The sequence below is a fragment of the Astyanax mexicanus genome, chromosome 4 (assembly GCF_023375975.1).
Source record: "Astyanax mexicanus isolate ESR-SI-001 chromosome 4, AstMex3_surface, whole genome shotgun sequence".
Classification (NCBI taxonomy): Eukaryota; Metazoa; Chordata; class Actinopteri; order Characiformes; family Acestrorhamphidae; genus Astyanax; species Astyanax mexicanus.
In genome coordinates this window covers 19,642,550-19,663,812 of record NC_064411.1, presented here as the reverse complement: position 1 = coordinate 19,663,812, position 21,263 = coordinate 19,642,550, and the positions used below count along the sequence as shown (strand labels likewise).

The 21,263-nt window shown below is 43.6% G+C and overlaps 5 protein-coding genes across 13 annotated transcripts in view; 2 read left to right on the top strand and 3 right to left on the bottom strand.

The window, feature by feature from the left end:
• Nucleotides 1-21,263, bottom strand: part of LOC125801145 (zinc finger protein 850-like) — a 503,810-nt gene that overhangs the window by 309,845 nt on the left and 172,702 nt on the right. The window lies entirely within an intron of this gene.
• Nucleotides 1-21,263, bottom strand: part of LOC125801185 (zinc finger protein 271-like) — a 253,538-nt gene that overhangs the window by 67,818 nt on the left and 164,457 nt on the right. The gene's annotated exons all lie outside the window — the stretch shown is intronic.
• The window catches only part of LOC111188305 (zinc finger protein 239-like), a 192,080-nt gene that overhangs the window by 45,315 nt on the left and 125,502 nt on the right, over nucleotides 1-21,263 (top strand). The window lies entirely within an intron of this gene.
• Nucleotides 1-21,263, top strand: part of LOC125801182 (zinc finger protein 585A-like) — a 243,056-nt gene that overhangs the window by 128,213 nt on the left and 93,580 nt on the right. The window lies entirely within an intron of this gene.
• The window catches only part of LOC125801682 (zinc finger protein 239-like), a 155,704-nt gene that overhangs the window by 111,238 nt on the left and 23,203 nt on the right, over nucleotides 1-21,263 (bottom strand). The gene's annotated exons all lie outside the window — the stretch shown is intronic.

Genomic DNA, 21,263 nt, shown 5'->3' with positions numbered 1-21,263 from the left:
ATATCCATTTGAATGGATTAAAAAAGCCACAATGTTCTAAAGCCAAAGAGCTGTTTTCTTACCAACGGTTGGTTTATTTGTTTTCTTTATGTCTTACAAAAAGCATAGCTCACCGTTCTACAGCAGCAGTCTGCAGATGTTGTTTATTTTTGAATGATTAGGTGCTGTATCTCAAAGAGATTCTTATAAGATTAAGGCAGAGATATAGATCCATTTTTTTATAGAGAAGGATGTGACAGAAAGAGCTGGGCAGTGATGTGCTTAGAGTGTACAGAAATGGCACCCACTTTCTGCAAACAAGCACAATTTTAGGGAATCTAAATCTTGCTTTTTTTATTTATTTTATATATATATTTTATAAATGCTATACTGCAGCACCTTGTTCCTTGCATTGTTAAGTCAAGACTTTTTATCAGCCTGCTTGGTGGACGTTCTTGCAACTTGAAATTACTTGATGCAGAAAGGGTTAATAAACATATTAACTTAACTGTTTTGTCATTTGTCTTAAGTAAGGACACCTAACTTTAGTTAGGTATTCTTAGTATGTAGAACTTTGTGTGTGAGAAGAACATTTTAACAGGTTGGCTCAACTTTTTAAAAAATCTGAAACTCTTAGTATGTAAAATTTATTTTTTTATTGAAGTATAAATAAATGTGAAATTAGTAATTTAAACAAGAAATAATTAGTTGGTTCTACTTTTCTTAAAAACTTAATATTTTGAGTTGAGATCTAAACTCAAAAATCGAGTGCAGTAAGTTGCCTTGAAATTTTAAGTTTTCTTAACTTTTTCGTATCAGTTGACTCAACTTTTTACCAATCTGGAACTCTAAGTATATAAAACATAAAATTTGAAGTTTATATAAACGTGAAAAATGAATAATCTGAACAAGAAATAATGAGCTGGGTCAACATTTTAATAACCTGTAATTCTAAGTATGCAAAACTTAAAATTCGAATTTTATGTAAATATGAAAAATTAATTATCTGAACAAGAAATAAATAGTTGGCTCAACTTTCTTAAAAACTTAATATTTTGAGTTGAGTTCTAAACTCAAAAATCGAGTGCAGTAAGTTGCCTTGAAATTTTAAGTTTTCTCAACTTTTTCGTTTTTACAGTGTAGGGGCATAGCTTAACCCATACAAAAAAAATCACTATTTTTACACCATTAACAACAAACTCAAAGTAGCTCCACACTTCACTGGTAGAATTCCAAGGATGATGACATTTAAAGCAAGGCAGTGAGAACTTTAAAAGTACACAGATAGTTTATTAAAAACACTGTTTATACACACAGTGCCTACAGATAGTTTATTAAAAACACTGTTTATACACACAGTTCCTACAGATAGTTTATTAAAAACACTGTTTATACACACAGTTCCTACAGATAGTTTATTAAAAACACTGTTTATACACACAGTTCCTACAGATTAGTTTATTAAAACACTCTTATACACACAGTACCTTCAGATAGTTTATTAAAAACACTGTTTATACACACAGTGCCTACAGATAGTTTATTAAAAACACTGTTTATACACACAGTTCCTACAGATAGTTTATTAAAAACACTGTTTATACACACAGTTCCTACAGATAGTTTATTAAAAACACTGTTTATACACACAGTTCCTACAGATTAGTTTATTAAAAACACTGTTTATACACACAGTGCCTACAGATAGTTTATTAAAACACTGTTTATACACACAGTTCCTACAGATTAGTTTATTAAAAACACTGTTTATACACACAGTGCCTACAGATAGTTTATTAAAACACTGTTTATACACACAGTTCCTACAGATAGTTTATTAAAAACACTGTTTATACACACAGTTCCTACAGATTAGTTTATTAAAAACACTGTTTATACACACAGTTCCTACAGATAGTTTATTAAAAACACTGTTTATACACACAGTTCCTACAGATAGTTTATTAAAAACACTGTTTATACACACAGTTCCTACAGATAGTTTATTAAAAACACTGTTTATACACACAGTTCCTACAGATTAGTTTATTAAAAACACTGTTTATACACACAGTGCCTACAGATAGTTTATTAAAAACACTGTTTATACACACAGTTCCTACAGATTAGTTTATTAAAAACACTGTTTATACACACAGTGCCTTCAGATAGTTTATTAAAAACACTGTTTATACACACAGTTCCTACAGATAGTTTATTAAAAACACTGTTTATACACACAGTGCCTACAGATAGTTTATTAAAAACACTGTTTATACACACAGTTCCTACTGATAGTTTATTAAAAACACTGTTTATACACACAGTTCCTACAGATAGTTTATTAAAAACACTGTTTATACACACAGTGCCTACAGATAGTTTATTAAAAACACTGTTTATACACACAGTGCCTACAGATAGTTTATTAAAAACACTGTTTATACACACAGTTCCTACTGATAGTTTATTAAAAACACTGTTTATACACACAGTGCCTACAGATAGTTTATTAAAACACTGTTTATACACACAGTTCCTACAGATTAGTTTATTAAAACACTCTTATACACACAGTACCTTCAGATAGTTTATTAAAAACACTGTTTATACACACAGTTCCTACAGATAGTTTATTAAAAACACTGTTTATACACACAGTTCCTACAGATTAGTTTATTAAAAACACTGTTTATACACACAGTCCCTACAGATAGTTTATTAAAACACTGTTTATACACACAGTTCCTACAGATTAGTTTATTAAAAACACTGTTTATACACACAGTTCCTACAGATAGTTTATTAAAAACACTGTTTATACACACAGTTCCTACAGATAGTTTATTAAAAACACTGTTTATACACACAGTTCCTACAGATAGTTTATTAAAAACACTGTTTATACACACAGTTCCTACTGATAGTTTATTAAAAACACTGTTTATACACACAGTTCCTACAGATTAGTTTATTAAAAACACTGTTTATACACACAGTGCCTACAGATAGTTTATTAAAAACACTGTTTATACACACAGTTCCTACAGATTAGTTTATTAAAAACACTGTTTATACACACAGTGCCTACAGATAGTTTATTAAAACACTGTTTATACACACAGTTCCTACTGATAGTTTATTAAAAACACTGTTTATACACACAGTACCTTCAGATAGTTTATTAAAAACACTGTTTATACACACAGTTCCTACAGATAGTTTATTAAAAACACTGTTTATACACACAGTGCCTACAGATAGTTTATTAAAAACACTGTTTATACACACAGTTCCTACTGATAGTTTATTAAAAACACTGTTTATACACACAGTTCCTACTGATAGTTTATTAAAAACACTGTTTATACACACAGTTCCTACAGATAGTTTATTAAAAACACCGTTTATACACACAGTTCCTACAGATAGTTTATTAAAACACTGTTTATACACACAGTGCCTACAGATTAGTTTATTAAAGCACTCTTATACACACAGTTCCATGTTGTAGTTAAGCCAGGAAAGGTCTGATGACAAGCACGAATGAATAGGTAGGAAAGGGGAATAGATTGGAAAATTAATGTCGGGGAAATGCATAACTTTCCAGTTGTTGCTGAAAATATCTCTATAATATTTAGCATTTTTAAGCATTTCTTGTCAGTTGACTTATTGTGGCTTGACTAGCTGAAGGTATTGTGTATATAAACTATCTGTGTATATAAACTATCGCACTGTATTTCGGAATGTTGGGGGAGATCGGAGGTGGGCTATTCAACAAAAGTTTATACTCGTTATTGACTACAAATCAAGTCCATGTATATAACTTCTCCCCTAAACTGAAAAGGAGAAAACAGGGGATGGAAAAACAGATTTTGGGTCAGATTAGAACTGGATTTGTATGTGAAAAGACATTTTTAAGGCCTTATGCCTCTGTAAAAGCTGGGCTGTCAATAGAACAAATAACGCCTCCCTCATAGGAAATGTTTACGATGATTGGAAGGTGCTTAATTAGCTGATCAGTACATTGTGTGGAACGATGAGCTCCTCCATATCTTCTGTCAAAAGGAGAGTGGTGTTGCTTCCCACAGAGACTCCAACCACCACAATCCCTCTTCTGTTTTTTTTCTCAGGTTTTTTCAGGTTCTCAAAATTACAGTATTTCTCATTTGTCAATATTTCCTGGGTCAGCACGGAAGAAATGACACTTTAATGTAATCTAAAGTAATCAGTGTACATCTTGTATAACAATGTGAGTTTGCTTTGCCCTTGAAACAACTCAACACACAACCATAACAACATTAACACCACCTCCTTCAAACAGCTGCAGTAATAATTTACCTCACAATATTCAGATGTGTAATTTCTGTAAGCTGCAAGAGGGCCAGTTCTGCCAGTGCTGCCTCTCTCCACAGCGCCACCTCGTGGTGCTTTCCCTCTTCCTCTAAGATCAGTTCACCAACCGGAACAGGCCCATCTCTAGTGGCTTGCATCCGGGTTGAATTTAGCTATGAAAAACATAGTGTTAAATAATGCTGGGAAAATACACTGCACACATACGGGGACTAATTTTGTGGTACCACTTTAAAATAAGACTACCTTTATAAAGGGTTTATAAATGCTTTACGATTAGTTTATTTATGGTTACTAATTAGGTTGTAAATGTCTTAAAAATAATTAATAATCAGTTATAACACATACATAGAAAGGGCAACAAAAAGACCTATTGTTTGCCAAATAGTGAACCCACAGCCATCTATACTGTTGCCCTTTCTATATATGTCTTATAACTGATTATTAATGATTTTAAAGCATTTACAACCTAATTAGTAACCATTAATAAACTAATTGTAAACCATTTATAACCCTTTATAAAGGTAGTCTTATTTTAATGTGGTACCAATTTTGTTTTGTGGAAGAATGTATTTAATTTACCCTTAACCATTTTATACACAGTCAAGTCAGAATATTATGACCAGCTCCATACACCATACACCTATGACCATACACTCACTGAGCATCTTTTTAGCTCCGCCGATCATAAAGGACACTCTGTAGTCCTGTATCTGTTTCTCTGTGTACTTTATTATTATCCTTACTCTTTCACTCTTCGTCAGTACACGGAACCCCGCAGTATAGACCACCACAGAGCAGCTATTATTATTTGCGTGGTGGGTGGTTATTTTCAGCACTGCAGGGATTAGCATGGTGGTGGTGTATGAGGTGTTAGTGTGTGTTGTGCTGATATGAGTGGATGCTATAATAGCTAATCTGTATTGTATTAAAGTACAGAAGTCCTGGGTGAAAGTATGATAATAATGAAGGCAGAGAAACAGATACAGGATTTTAGTCTGTAATTATAGAACTACAAAGATCTAAAGTAGATCTATAAAAATAGTAAGTGTAGAAATAAGGAGGTGGTCATAATGTTGTAAATTGACTGTGTGTATAATAATTTTTTGCAGGTAACAAGTCATGCATTGGACACTAAAATAGTAGAGTTAAAAATGAGTGCACACTAGCAGTGCAGAGAAAGCCACAGATAGTAAAGCAATGAGAGCCAAAGAGTGTAAAGCAGCGAAAGTGCAAAACAGCAGCGCAGAGAAAGCCACTTATAGTTAAGCAGCAAGAGTGCACACTAGCAGTGCAGAAAAAGCCACAGATAGTAAAGCAGAGAGAGTGCACAGTAACAACGCAGAGAAAGCCACAGATAGTAAAGCAGCGAGAGTGCACACTAGCAGTGCAGAGAAAGCCACAGATAGTAAAGCAGCGAGAGTGCACACTAGCAGTGCAGAGAAAGCCACAGATAGTAAAGCAGCGAAGAGTGCACACTAGCAGTGCAGAGAAAGCCACAGATAGTAAAGCAGCGAGAGTGCACACTAGCAGTGCAGAGAAAGCCACAGATAGTAAAGCAGCGAAGAGTGCACACTAGCATCGCAGAGAAAGCCACAGATAGTAAAGCACAGAAAGTGCACAGTAGCAACGCAGAGAAAGCCACAGATAGTAAAGCACGTGAGTGCACACTAGCATCGCAGAGAAAGCCACAGATAGTAAAGCAGAGAGAGTGCACAGTGGCAACGCAGAGAAAGCCACAGATAGTAAAGCACGTGAGTGCACACTAGCATCGCAGAGAAAGCCACAGATAGTAAAGCACGTGAGTGCACACTAGCATCTCAGAGAAAGCCACAGATAGTAAAGCAACGAGAGTGCACAGTACCAACGCAGAGAAAGCCACCTATAGTAAAGCTGCAAGAGCCAAAGAGAGTAAAGCACAGAGAGTGCACAGTAGCAGTGCAGAGAAAGCCACAGATAGTAAAGCAGCAAGAGTGCACACTAGCAGTGCAGAGAAAGCCACATATAGTAAAGCACGTGAGTGCACACTAGCATCGCAGAGAAAGCCACAGTAAGTAAAGCACAGAGAGTGCACAGTAGCAGTGCAGAGAAAGCCACAGATAGTAAAGCAGCAAGAGTGCACACTAGCAGTGCAGAGAAAGCCACATATAGTAAAGCACGTGAGTGCACACTAGCAACGCAGAGAAAGCCACAGATAGTAAAGCTGCAAGACCAAAGAGAGTAAAGCAGAGAGAGTGCACAGTAACAATGCAGAGAAAGCCACAGATAGTAAAGCAATGAGAGCCAAAGAGAGTAAAGCAGCGAAAGTGCACAACAGCAGCGCAGAGAAAGCCACTTATAGTTAAGCAGCGAGAGTGCACACTAGCAGTGCAGAAAAAGCCACAGATAGTAAAGCAGAGAGAGTGCACAGTAGCAACGCAGAGAAAGCCACAGATAGTAAAGCATGTGAGTGCACACTAGCATCGCAGAGAAAGCCACACATAGTAAAGTAGAGAGAGTGCACAGTAGCAGCGCAGAGAAAGCCACAGATAGTAAAGCAGCGAGAGTGCACACTAGCAGTTCAGAGAAAGCCACAGATAGTAAAGCAGCGAGAGTGCACACTAGCATCGCAGAGAAAGCCACAGATAGTAAAGCAGAGAGAGTGCACAGTAGCAACGCAGAGAAAGCCACAGATAGTAAAGCTGCAAGAGCCAAAGACAGTAAAGCAGAGAGAGTGCACAGTGGCAACGCAGAGAAAGCCACAGATAGTAAAGCAGAGAGAGTGCACAGTAACAACGCAGAGAAAGCCACAGATAGTAAAGCAGCGAGAGTGCACAGTAGCAACGCAGAGAAAGCCACAGATAGTAAAGCACGTGAGTGCACACTAGCATCGCAGAGAAAGCCACAGATAGTAAAGCAACGAGAGTGCACAGTAGCAACCCAGAGAAAGCCACAGATAGTAAAGCATGTGAGTGCACACTAGCATCGCAGAGAAAGCCACAGATAGTAATGCACGTGAGTGCCTCCTAGCATCGCAGAGAAAGCCACAGATAGTAAAGCAACGAGAGTGCACAGTAGCAACCCAGAGAAAACCACAGATAGTAAAGCATGTGAGTGCACACTAGCATCGCAGAGAAAGCCACAGATGGTAAAGCAACGAGAGTGCACAGTAGCAACCCAGAGAAAACCACAGATAGTAAAGCACGTGAGTGCACACTAGCATCGCAGAGAAAGCCACAGATAGTAAAGCAATGAGAGCCAAAGAGAGTAAAGCAGCGAAAGTGCACAACAGCAGCGCAGAGAAAGCCACTTATAGTAAAGCAGCAAGAGTGCACACTAGCAGTGCAGATAGAGCAACAGACAGTAAAGCAGCAAGAGCGCACACTAGCAGTGCAGAAAAAGCCACAGAGAGTAAAGCACAGAGAGTGCACAGTAGCAGTGCAGAGAAAGCCACAGATAGTAAAGCAGCAAGAGTGCACAGTAGCAGTGCAAAGAAAGCCACAGATAGTAAAGCAGCAAGAGTGCACACTAGCAGTGCAGAGAAAGCCACATATAGTAAAGCACGTGAGTGCACACTAGCATCGCAGAGAAAGCCACAGTAAGTAAAGCAACGAGAGTGCACAGTAGCAACGCAGAGAAAGCCACAGATAGTAAAGCTGCAAGACCAAAGAGAGTAAAGCAGAGAGAGTGCACAGTAACAATGCAGAGAAAGCCACAGATAGTAAAGCAATGAGAGCCAAAGAGAGTAAAGCAGCGAAAGTGCACAACAGCAGCGCAGAGAAAGCCACTTATAGTTAAGCAGCGAGAGTGCACACTAGCAGTGCAGAAAAAGCCACAGATAGTAAAGCAGAGAGAGTGCACAGTAGCAACGCAGAGAAAGCCACAGATAGTAAAGCATGTGAGTGCACACTAGCATCGCAGAGAAAGCCACACATAGTAAAGTAGAGAGAGTGCACAGTAGCAGCGCAGAGAAAGCCACAGATAGTAAAGTAGAGAGAGTGCACACTAGCAGTGCAGAGAAAGCCACAGTTAGAAAAGCAGCAAGTGTGCACAGTAGCAGCGCAGAAAAAGCCACAGATAGTAAAGCAGCAAGAGTGCACACTAGCAGTGCAGAGAAAGCCACAGTTAGTAAAGCAGCAAGAGTGCACAGTAGCAACGCAGAGAGAGCCACAGACAGTAAAGCAGCAAGAGTGCACACTAGCAGTGCAGAAAAAGCCACAGATAGTAAAGCAGAGAGAATGCACAGTGGCAACGCAGAGAAAGCCACAGATAGTAAAGCAGAGAGAGTGCACAGTAGCAACCCAGAGAAAGCCACATATAGTAAAGCACGTGAGTGCACACTAGCATCGCAGAGAAAGCCACAGATAGTAAAGCAGAGAGAGTGCACAGTAGCAGTGCAGAGAAAGCCACACTTAGTAAAGCAGCAAGAGTGCACAGTAGCAGTGCAGAGAGAGCCACAGACAGTAAAGCAGCAAGAGTGCACACTAGCAGTGCAGAAAAAGCCACAGATAGTAAAGCAGAGAGAATGCACAGTGGCAACGCAGAGAAAGCCACAGAGAGTAAAGCAGAGAGAGTGCACAGTAGCAACGCAGAGAAAGCCACATATAGTAAAGCTGCAAGAGCCAAAGAGAGTAAAGCAGAGAGAGTGCACAGTAACAACGCAGAGAAAGCCACAGAGAGTAAAGCAGAGAGAGTGCACAGTAGCAGCGCAGAGATAGCCACAGATAGTAAAGCAGCGAGAGTGCACACTAGCAGTGCAGAGAAAGCCACTTGTAGTTAAGCAGCGAGAGTGCACAGTAGCAATGCAGAGAAAGCCACAGATAGTAAAGCAGCAAGAGTGCACAGTAGCAACTCTGGAACTGTCTCTAGAAAAATAGGTTTTATAATATTTATAATATTCCTCCTGAATTAATTGTCTTTTTGCTTCCTCTATATAGGCGTCCCTATCCATAATTACTGTGGCGCTGCCTTTATCAGCTGGTTTGATAATAATGGAGTTATCACAGCGTAATTGTAGTAGGGACTGCTGCTCCTCTAGATTGAGGTTAGGGGTTTCACTATTGTTCCAGGGTAAGTTTTTTACTGCATATTTGTCAGCTCTTATGATTTTTCTAGTTGTGTTAGGAACCTGAGAGAGATTTTGGGGTGAAAGGAGGAGGATTATTAAGACCTGTCAGTATTTCCTGTTCCTCCAGTTTGAGGCTTTTGGAAAAATTTATCAGGGGATTCAGATAACTGCCCCTGGAAATGTATCCGCTGCTGCCTTTATAGCTCTGCATCTCCATCTGGAGTTGGACCCCACGGGAATGACCGGCCTAGCCTTAGACTGCAGTGCCACATTTTCCTGGTGGTGGTGTGCACGTATTAGATTAAATAAGTGTTTCATCAGTGTGCTAAAATTATTGTATTCTGTGCTTTTTTCATGTGGTTTATTTTAGTGTGTTTACTTTTTCTTAATTTATTGTTTTTTTGCTTTTCTTCCCTACAGGTGCAGTAAGAGTTGGTGTATTTCCCCTCCCATGATGGGGATGAGGTTCATGCCTGTTTGAACCCCCATGTTGAATGGCCAAATTGGTTGGCTAAGAGGTTTGTCCCCCCTTTGTTGCAAAGTTATGGTTCTAAACTGAATCTTCTTCAGGCACAGACTTGCCAAAAAATGAGAGTGGGTTATTTTGGGGGCTTTTAATTTGACGTGTAGTCAAAATTGACCAAAACAAATGTAAAAAATAAGAATATTTTAGTATAGTGTAAGTACTTTTATACTGTTTGGATCGGACAATGTCCAATATAGAAGCAAAAACAAAATATTTTTTTTTTCCAAAAAATTTTGATTTAGATGTGAAATAAATATAATAAAAGTAATGAAATCAAATAAAAGGTTTTGTAATGGCTTTCTAATAAGAAGCACAGGTGTGTTTGAGTGTTTGTCCGAGCAGCAGAAGCTGTGAAATGGGCAGATGGGAGTTTTACTTACACTAAAGTTTTCTGAGGGCAAAAAGAAAAGTGACTGATTCAGAGAAACAACCAATCAAATTAAATTAGAGGCAGACAAAAGGCGTCATCTGCTAAATGAAAAAAGACTGGGCAGTTGGATCCAGCCATCTTGGAGGTGCAGAAAAGATGCACACTTTGTGAAGGTAAGATTTTTTTATTTAAAAAATATTAATTTAGTGAACAGGAAGGTTTTAAGTGATGTGCATTTTCAGGCTAATTGGCTCGCAGGATTAGCTACTTAACCTAGCTAGCTAACCCATAGCTACCATAGTTTACAGTATCTTTGATAGTCAGCTAGCCAAAAACAAAATTTTAGGCTACTTAGCTAGCTAGCAAGTTTATATACTTATATTCATAGTTTAAAGTAGTGTTGATAAAGTCAGCCAGCCATTTATCATCTATTAAACAAAATTCACAGTCTAATATAACCTACACTTATATGAAATGAGGGTTTATCAGACAAAATATTAAAAACAGTTTTTAAATTATGATTTTTTTTTATTAAGGTAAATAAATCAAGAACAATATGTGAGGGAAATTGAGACTATTAATCCATTTTAAATGATGTATTTCATTGAACACTGTGTTGAAGATTTAACACAAATAAGAGATGACTGTCACATGTATGGATGTTTCTAGAATGTCTGTCCCTCCTAGAAAGTGGTATAAACATGGTTGTAAAGAAAATGAGAGCCAGATCATGCTCTCATCTATCATCTATCATTTGTCTTGTAAACTGTATGTCCTAACCCTGTATGTATGTCTTTGTCTTTTCCAATAAATGTATTTTGTAATTACAATGACTGGTTGGATCGACTCAAGTTATACTCACCGCAGCTCAGTATCCCAATTTCCTCCACACATACAAGCTCAGTTCTCTGTTCCAGTAGTTTAGAATGTGCAGTCAGCCTACATAATCAAGATCGAGTCAGCATTGCCCACCCAGATGCAGGAGGTCTTTTCTGATCTTGAGGGTCCAGTCATGGCTCAATCTATGGAATTACTGGACTCTAAGGAACCAGATGCAGACATTTTTGAATGTCCAGTCAGGAGTTCAAGCCAACATCAGTTCTGAGATGACCCACATATGCAGTGTTACTCCAATGTGCGTCCTCCAATGTTTTCACAGTGGTGCCAGCTTGTCAGTAGAACTACAATAAATATAGCCTAGAAAATCCATTTTAAACTAAAAGGTAAACATACATTCTTACATGAGTTTCTTCATGTTCATGTATACAGTGTACTTCCCTACAATCCATACGCTGATCTCAGATCAGATACCGTGAAGATCTCTTTGTTGAAGGCACCTTTGGACGTGTTTTCAAAGGACCTCCGCTAACATAAAAAATTGTGTGGTACTGGAGGGTGCCAAGAAGCAGATATTGATGAAGTGCTTTTATAGACCGTTTTAATGAGGGAAAACAACGAGGAGCCGCTCGCTGCAGCCTGTAGGAAGGCGGAGTTGGACATCCAACCCCGCCCACATCCAACTCCGCCCATGTCCAACTCCGCCTTACGTCTAAAGCAACACCCACCTTACGTCCGTCACGAACGCCTACATTTACTCCCGGTAAACAGGAACTGTAGCCGAGAAAGCAGCTAAAGAATCTATCTGATTTATATCTCCGGTTATGGCGGTGACGTATATTTGAGCATACACAGTTGTAAACACATGGGATATTCACCATATTCACCATTATCATATATATTTTCCACACAGAATGACCACTGGACCACAGGGAACAGATGGAGTTAGCCCTAACTTAAACACATTTGTTTTTTCAAGCATAGGCTAGTGTGGGGGAGCACTTCTTTCCCCTCCCATGCATTGCGTCAGACTACCTTGTGTATGTTCTATGTATGTGCGCTATAGGAGCGTATGTTAAGTGTTTCCAGCTGTGAGGTGTTTTTCAAACATAAAGGCTGGACTTCAGCAATTCCAGCCAGAGAGCTACAGAAATTTGGGAAAAGAGCTCTCTCCCTGCAAAACCGGTTTGCTTGTTAATGATGCTGTTATCTTTTGTACTAATTATTCTTTTTCTGTAATAAATTTCTTATATACAAAGAACAGTATCAGCGAAGACTTATTTCATGCATCTACATGGCATCACAGCTCAAGATACTACAGCGGTAAGTACAAATATTGAGCTATTTTTTAAGTTAACAGAGCTATTTTTATAATGTCCTCTTGTTTTTCTATATTATATTTTATGAATAAACGGTTAGTCGTAGATGAAGGTTCTACATCGGCGTGTGTACCATGTGGTTTGTTTGCTTCTAGCTAGTCATATTGGCGTATTTTTTGATGGATTCTAATGCAGAATTGCACACAGTCTTTTCTAATTCATACTTTAGTTATCTTACCTTCTGTTTTATGGGCTAAAATGCTACCAATTAATGGTATCACAGATATCATAGCTAGTGAGCTAGGCATCAGTTTTGTTTTTAAGGCATAGCTAGGGGTTATAGTCAGCTAACCTAAAAAACTGTTTAAACTGTCTATACAAGAAGTTAATTGGCTAACAAGATAGCAAGATAATCTAGCTAACTAAAATTGGTTCAAAGTCTTAGTCATACAAATAAATATTTGAAGATATCAATGCTTAATCTTCCTATTTAATTTGTCAGGAATAGCAATGGTATTCCCTGGTTAATTTGACCTGGTTCATTTTTAATTATCCAAAATATGTCTGAAACCAAAATAATCCTAACCAGAAGAGTAAATATTTAATAACTAACTCCATTGCTGATTGTTCTATCAATATTTAGTACAATAGTGTACAATAGAGGTAATAGTTCAATTAGGATAATTCACTTGTTTTTCCATTTTAAAAAAATCTTACTTTGTTTTTTGTTTTACTACTTTGTTACTTTTAAACGACCAACACAATATTTTTACATAATATTGAAACATAACATTACAATTTCGTTTTAGTTTTAGTTTTTGCAGAGGGTTGTTGCAAATATGAAATTAACCATTTTCATGTTATATGTTAATTATACAAATAAAGGCAAGCTGAAGACGTTTCATACAGAAAAAAAATACTTTTACTTTTTTACTAAATGGGTCAATTTGACCCGTAACATAACAGGAGGGTTAAGTCGATGCACATTTGTACTGAATGTAGTTACAATTAATGTGCACCGATATAGTAATTGTAAGCTCATGTTGTGTTTTGTTGCTTTCTGTTTTACAGCATCCAACACATGTCCAGGCCACTCCTGACCCTTCACGGTTTGGCCAGTGTGGTGTTTTCAAATACCCCTGCTTCAGTTTTGACACTGACCAGTGATTTAATAACAGCCTACATCTACAAAACCATATCAAACAAGCAGTCGAGAATAACGGTATGGGGAAGTATTTCTTTAAACGGAGAGAGATATTGATTTTATTAGCTATAACAAATAAACATGTAAATGTAATATCTTGAATCAACAAATGCACTTCTTACACTCAATTGATGGGCAGAATGAGTTGAAGAATATTAATATTTATAGGCTTAATTGCATGTTGTGTGCATTTTGGTCTTACAGTTTCCTTCATCTCTAAACTGCACACCTACAGCACACTTTCATTGTGTCTATTGCAGTCATACAATAATATGCAAAGACCAGTTCAGACATCATGTATCTCTGTGCAGCAGTGCAACCAAGACCACTAAAGCAGAAGTGTTTAATCCACAGACTGTTGCTACTTCTGATGCACGTCCAGCTCCCCCTCTGCCAGCTACTCCTGATACACCTTCTCCCAGTTCTGGTCTTGCTTCCTCTGTGCATGGTATTAATTATATTAATTATTATATTGTGGCGTCTGTGTGTGTGTGCGTGTGTGGCTGCTGTATGCCTGTGTGTGCCTGTCTCTGTGTGCCCGCCTCTGTGTGTGTGTGTGTGTGTGTGTGCCAGCGGTTAGGTGCCTGTGGGGGCGGGTTATGTTAATCCGGGGCCAGTGGGGCATTATGGGGGCATGTTCTGGGTGGGTTAAGGGGACCTACCATCTCTGTGATGAGTAGCTGGGTTGGTGGCCTCAGGGCTGTTGGTGCTGAGTGAGTTAGTTGGGTTTCGCTCTCCTAGCCTTGTTAAAGGCTGTAAGCGAGTGGCAAGCCAGTTCAATAAAGAGCTTTGAGTACTTGTCATGAGTCTCACGGGTCCTCCTTCCTCTTCCACGCCACATTTGGTGTCAGAAGCGGCCCTGCTGGATGATATGGAGATGCTGGCAGGGGAAATCGAACGGCTGAAGAGGATAACGGCGGACCAGCGGACGAGGGGCAAGACTCACCAGCGGAGCGGACCCAGACCTGACGGCGCCAGCAGGCTGTCCGAAGGTCGAGCCCGCGGAGCGGATGGCGCAAGGACAGCGGCACCGGCTCACGGAGTGGACGGCGCGATGACGTCAGCGCCGGCTCGCGGAGCGGATGGCGTGGAGACGGCGGCGCTGGCTCCCAGAATGGACGGCGCGCTGACGGCGAGCTTGACGGCTCATCCCCGCCTGGCATGCTATGACGGCAGCGCTGACTGGACGGCCTTCGAAGCTCAGCTGGAGATCGTGGCGGGCCGTGCGGGCTGGACGGATGCTGAGACGGCGGCCAACCTCTGTCTGGCGCTGCAGGGAGACGCACTGAGGGTGCTGATCGAGCTCCCCGCGGAGTGCCGCTGCGAGCTGTCTGACTTGACACGGGCGCTGAGAACCCGCTTCAGCCGTCAACCTTCCGAGGCGGCCGCCAAAATGCTAGTGGCGGACCGGCGCCGGCAGCGGGGAGAGACTTTGGGCGTGCTGGCATCTGAGATGGCTCTGCTAACCCGCCAAGCGTACCCGGCATTTCCGCGAGCGGCTCAGAGAAGTCTCGCGCTGGATAATTTCCTGCGCGCCCTAGAGCCAGGCGAGCTGCGCAAACATGTGAGACTGGCCGACCCACAGACCCTGGAGGCCGCGGTGGAGGTGGCTGAGCGGTCCGAACTCATCCTGTCCAGCCATCCGGAACCATGGGGGGCGTCGCCCGGAGCCCATGATCCACCGAGATGGAGGCGGAGCCGGCCTGAGGCACAACTGGAGTGCTGGCATTGCGGGGGGCGTGGCCACAAGCGAGCGCAGTGCGGCCGGTCGGGGAAACGGAGCTGGGACCACCAAGTGAGGGTTACGGTGGCCCCAGGGATTCTAGGATTACCCTCGGGACCTGATCACGGAGCTGTCGGACCCGGCGGCTATTTTCTGAAGTGCACGCTGAATGGAGTAACGGTGGACGCGCTGGTGGACACGGGCTCGTCAGTCTCGCTGATAAAGCCTGAGCTCGCGATGGATGTGGCAGGCGAGCTTGGGATGGACTGCAGCCAGCGCATCGCTCTCTCTTCGGCCACCGGAGATCCTATCGCTCTCGTGGGATTAACGGAGCTGACTGTTGATGTTGGCAAGGGCCCCTTTCCACAGGAGTTCTGGGTCGGGCACATCAACGACCCGTGCATTCTGGGCAAGGACCTGCTCGCACGCGTTGGAGCCGTTATTGACTGTGCACGGGGCTCGGTGCTGGTGACTGGACTCCCCATAGAGAAATGCGACGAGTGCGGGGTAAGTGAACCGGGGGGCGGCTATGTGTGTGATTCGGTGCACGATACGGTCGAGGGTCCGTTAGATGCGGGGTTAGTTACCGATCCGATAGAAGAGATGCTGGAGCGCAGTTGCGTGGGCTTATCAGAGCCCCAACAACTGCGCTTACGCGACCTGATTGAGCGTTTTCGCGCTAGCTTCGCTGTGTCTGAGCGCGAGTGTACTAGGACTAGCCTCGCGTTTCATTCTATAAACACAGGCGACGCCCAGCCCATCAGGCTGAGACCGCACCGTCTGGCATTTGCGAAACGCGTGGCGGCTGAGCAGTTAGTCCGTGATATGGCGAGTGCGGGCGTTATTGAGCCTTCGAGCAGCCCGTGGTCGGCCCCGGTGGTCCTTGCAAAAAAGAAGGACGGGAACTGGCGTTTTTGCGTTGATTATCGCCGACTTAACGCCGTCACGAAGCTCGACTCTTATCCGCTTCCCAGGATCGACGATACGCTAGATCAGCTATCGGGCTCAGCCTGGTTCAGCTCGCTAGATTTGAGGAGCGGGTATTGGCAGGTGCCCCTAGCTGAAGGGGATAGGGAGAAAACCGCTTTTTCGCTCGGCTCGGCTCTATGGCATTTCACGGTGCTCCCGTTTGGGTTGTGTAACTCGCCGGCTACTTTCGAGCGTCTTATGGAGCGTGTGTTAAGCGGGATCCCGCGTTCGTGCTGCGTTGTTTACCTGGATGACGTCATGGCGCACGGGACCGACTTCGACTCGGCGCTCTCTCACCTCGAGGTGGTGCTCGGTGCGATTCAGGCGGCTAACCTGAAGCTCAACCCGGCGAAGTGTAACCTGCTGAGGCAGCGCGTAAATTTTCTGGGCCATGTAGTGAGCGGTGCTGGTGTGGAAACCGACCCTAAAAAGACGGAGGCTGTCCGTGACTGGCCTGTCCCGCGTAACGCGAAAATGGTTCGTAGTTTTGTGGGGCTCGCGTCGTATTACAGGCGGTTTATCAGGGGGTTCGCGGACGTGGCGGCGCCGCTTCACAATTTGACTAGACCGGGTGTGACATTCCGTTGGTCTGACGAGGCGGAGCGAGCGTTCGAGGAGCTAAAAAGCCGTCTATGCAATGCTCCTATTCTAGCGTATCCGAATATGTCGGAGAGCTTCATTGTGGATACGGATGCGAGCGACCGTGGCCTCGGGGTGGTTCTATCTCAGGTTCAGGATGGCTCGGAGCGCGTGATAGCATACTATAGTCGCCGCCTAGACAAGGCGGAGCGTAACTATTGCGTGACGCGCCGGGAGCTACTCGCGGTGGTCGAGGGCCTTAAGCATTTCCGACCGTATGTGTATGGGGTCCCGTTTCTGCTGCGCACCGACCACGCCTCGCTTCAGTGGCTCATGCGTTTCCGCGAGCCCGAGGGCCAGCTCGCGCGCTGGATATCTAGACTCCAGGAGTTTAGCTTCGAGGTTGTGCACCGACCGGGCCGTAGCCATGGTAACGCGGACGCTTTGTCGCGCCGGCCGTGTGTGGCCGTGGACTGTAAGCATTGCGCTCGTGCGGAGGAGAAATCCGCTGAGACTGCTCATTGCGCTGCAGTCTCAGCGGATGTGACCGGCGGTGTAGTGGTGGCGCAGGTGTCCGTGGAACAGATACGAGATGCGCAACGGGCGGATCGCGACTTAATGTGGGCCGTACACGCGCTCGAGGCGAATGTCACGCCGTCGTGGGAGGAGGTGGTGCCGTTGGGTCCGGTCGCTAAAGCGCTACGCTCCAACTGGGCTAGCTTTAGCTCGTCTGATGGCGTGCTGTGTCATACCTGGGAGGATCCGGCGAACGGGCAGCGCGTGTTTCGGGTGGTGATACCGCGGGCGCTTAGGGATTCGGTCCTACGGGGAGTCCATGGGTCGCCTGGGGCTGGGCACTTTGGCGTTACCAAAACCCTGAAGCGCCTGAGACAACGTTTCTATTGGCCTGGGTGCAGGGCTGATGTGGAGCTCTTTGTGCACTGCTGTGACGTGTGCGCCGCCAAGAAAGGCCCCGCGAGGGCGCCCCGCGCCCCACTTCACCCCTATCAGTGCGGCGGCCCGATGGAGCGGGTGGCCGTGGATGTGTTGGGCCCCTTCCCGGTGACGGACTCTGGGAACCGCTATGTCTTAGTGGCGATGGATTACTTTACTAAGTGGCCGGAGGCCTACGCGGTGCCGGACCAAGGGGCGGTCACTACTGCAGATGTCCTGGTGCGGGAGTTCTTCTGCCGATTCGGGGTTCCGGAGGAGCTGCATAGCGACCAGGGGAGGAACTTCGAGTCGGAGGTCATGGCGGAGGTCTGCCGCATCTTGGGCATCCACAAGACCAGGACGACGCCCCTTCATCCGCAGAGTGACGGGCTGGTGGAGCGGTTTAACCGCACGCTGGCAGCGCAGTTGGCCATGGTGTCGAGCAAAGGCCAGCGCGACTGGGACAAACATCTACCGGTCGTGCTGCTGGCCTGCCGCTCGGCCGTGCAGGAGACGACAGGATTTACGCCGGCGCTGCTTATGTTTGGTCGCGAGCTGCGGACGCCGGTGGCTCTGGCCTTCGGGGCGCCTCCTGACGGGGGTGGGGACGCTAAGGACACGCCCGCTTTCGTTTCGGGCCTTCTGTCTTCGCTGGACTTAGCGCACGGGCTTGCACGCTCGAACCAGTCGGCTGCCGGACAGAAGCAGAAGCGCGCGTATGATACGCGCTGCTTCGGGGACCCGTTGGAGGCGGGGGCGAGGGTTTGGCTGTACAACCCGCAGCGTAAAAAGGGACTGTGCCCGAAACTTCAGTCGGCCTGGGTGGGTCCATGCCGGGTGCTATCCAGACTTGGGGAGGTCGTTTATAGGATCCGGTGGGGCAGACGCACTATGATTGTGCACCGGGACAGGCTGGCCCCATATAGGCCGAAGCTGATGGACACTGGGGACGGCGGCGCGGAACCCGCCGGCCCTGCACCTGAGCCTGGCCCGAACTCTGGCTCTTCGGAGCCGCTGGCAGGCGGCGCTGTGCCCGGCCCCTCCAGGCTGCCGCGGGTAAGGAGGCCGCCCGCCCGCCTTAATGACTTTGTTTGTTATTGATTGTGAAAAAAAAAAAAAAAAAAAAAAAAAGAAAAAAAACATGTTTTGTTGTTCATGGGGTTTATTGTTGGGTTTGTGGGGTCGCCGGGACGGCTGACCCTTAAGGGGGGGGCTATGTGGCGTCTGTGTGTGTGTGCGTGTGTGGCTGCTGTATGCCTGTGTGTGCCTGTCTCTGTGTGCCCGCCTCTGTGTGTGTGTGTGTGTGTGTGCCAGCGGTTAGGTGCCTGTGGGGGCGGGTTATGTTAATCCGGGGCCAGTGGGGCATTATGGGGGCATGTTCTGGGTGGGTTAAGGGGACCTACCATCTCTGTGATGAGTAGCTGGGTTGGTGGCCTCAGGGCTGTTGGTGCTGAGTGAGTTAGTTGGGTTTCGCTCTCCTAGCCTTGTTAAAGGCTGTAAGCGAGTGGCAAGCCAGTTCAATAAAGAGCTTTGAGTACTTGTCATGAGTCTCACGGGTCCTCCTTCCTCTTCCACGCCACAATATTTTCTCTCAGGAAAGTTCAGCGTGTTGAACGTGTGACTGATGAAGGAGATAGAATGGGCCACGTCTCCTTTGAACAGGTGTAAGGGTGTGGATGTGTGTTTTTTATTTCGGGTTAATTTAACTGGGCCGTTTAAAATGTTTTACTGTTGTGGTTTGTTTTCAAAAGTCTGAATTGGGCTGAAAAGATAAGTTGACATTATTTGAAATTTCGACTTGACCTAGTGTTGACTAGTCATTTCAAGGGCATTTGAAGCCCATAAACTATTGGAGAGCTATCATTTTAAAGGGATAGAAAAGCAGAGAGCTACGTTAAGGCAGAGATTAGTCAACAGAATAACGCTGACTACAGTCTTCAGGCAAAAATGCTAGCCATTCCTACAGTAATCAGAGATTGGGGATATGATTGAAATAATAAGTGCCAACTCCGATTAATAGAATACCAAAATAGTAATTGGTTGCAGCCTTAGAATGTTATCTGGTCATTTTTTTCAATTACTATCATTTTCATGAATCAAAATCTACATGCTTCTATAATGTTTTTCACAGATGCCCCTTTTGGTCATTGAGGACATTCTCATAGATACAGTTCTGGAAGAGGGTGACAAAGCTTTTTTAAAGCTGTCACTGGTTTGTCGTCTCTTCCGGGACATTGTTTGGACAACAATCATTCCGGGCCCGGGCACATTTCGAGTGGCTTGACAGTAAGCATGATATTTCAGTACAGTTAAGATGTTTGTTTTCCTTTTAGAAAAGGAATTACACTAACTGATTTTAAAATCATTTTAAAATTCTTGATTTTTTGAAACCTACAGGTGTAGTGCCATGAAAACATCACAGTGCTGCATGTAAAGACGAGTTTCGCAGGATGTACGAACTGCAGTGCTGCCAGAACTGTCAAGAAACTTATAAAGACTGCATACTGGGTATGTTTGTTCTAAATAAATTTTGATATTTTTTTCCTGAGGTCAGAAATTGGTAAGCCAATATATTTAAGGTATTGGGGCTTGAGAGATTATTACTTTGTGAAAGTGTGTGCTTTTACTTATATTACAGGCAACATTGGGCATGGGAGACGAGGGGAGCTTGTGGCAATTTACAGCGAAAACGAGCACCCTGGATTCTGCAGCCAGCTTCATGAGTGGCTGGGTGTGTGAGTGGCTGGGTGTGTGAGTGGCTGGGTGTGTGAGTGGCTGGGTGTGTGAGTGGCTGAGTGTGTGAGTGGCTGGGTGTGTGAGTGGCTGGGTGTGTGAGTGGCTGAGTGTGTGAGTGGCTGGGTGTTACATTTTTAAATAAAGACTTCTGTATTTGTTTGACCAAAGCATGTAACCAAACATTGTAAAGGCTAGTGTGCCAATAAATGCCAATAAAGATATTGTATTAGCTTGGACAAAGTGTTTGTAAATGGAGTTAATTTCCCTGGGAACTACTGTCAGCCATACAAAATTGGGAGAGGAGAAGCTGGAGAGGGATATTATTATTATTATTATTATTATTATTATTGACAAAATAGCTATGTATACATATGATATTTTAATTTCTGAAACCACAGCATTTGATATATTGTACTCTATCGTTATACACTATCCAGCATAACATTATTACCACCTGCTTGTTTCTGCTTCTATTATTCTTTTTTTTTTAGCTCCAATTAGAATATAGGACACTTTAGTTGCATAATGGTTTACTGTACAATATACAATAGATTTAAAATGCTGTTCACTCTATTAGACACTTCTACCAACAGCTGCTTTACATTGTGAGTGAAAAGTCAGACACAGAATCTTTAAATCTGTTGCTGCACAGTTTGTTGCTCATCTGCAAGTTCTTCATCAGTGCCCA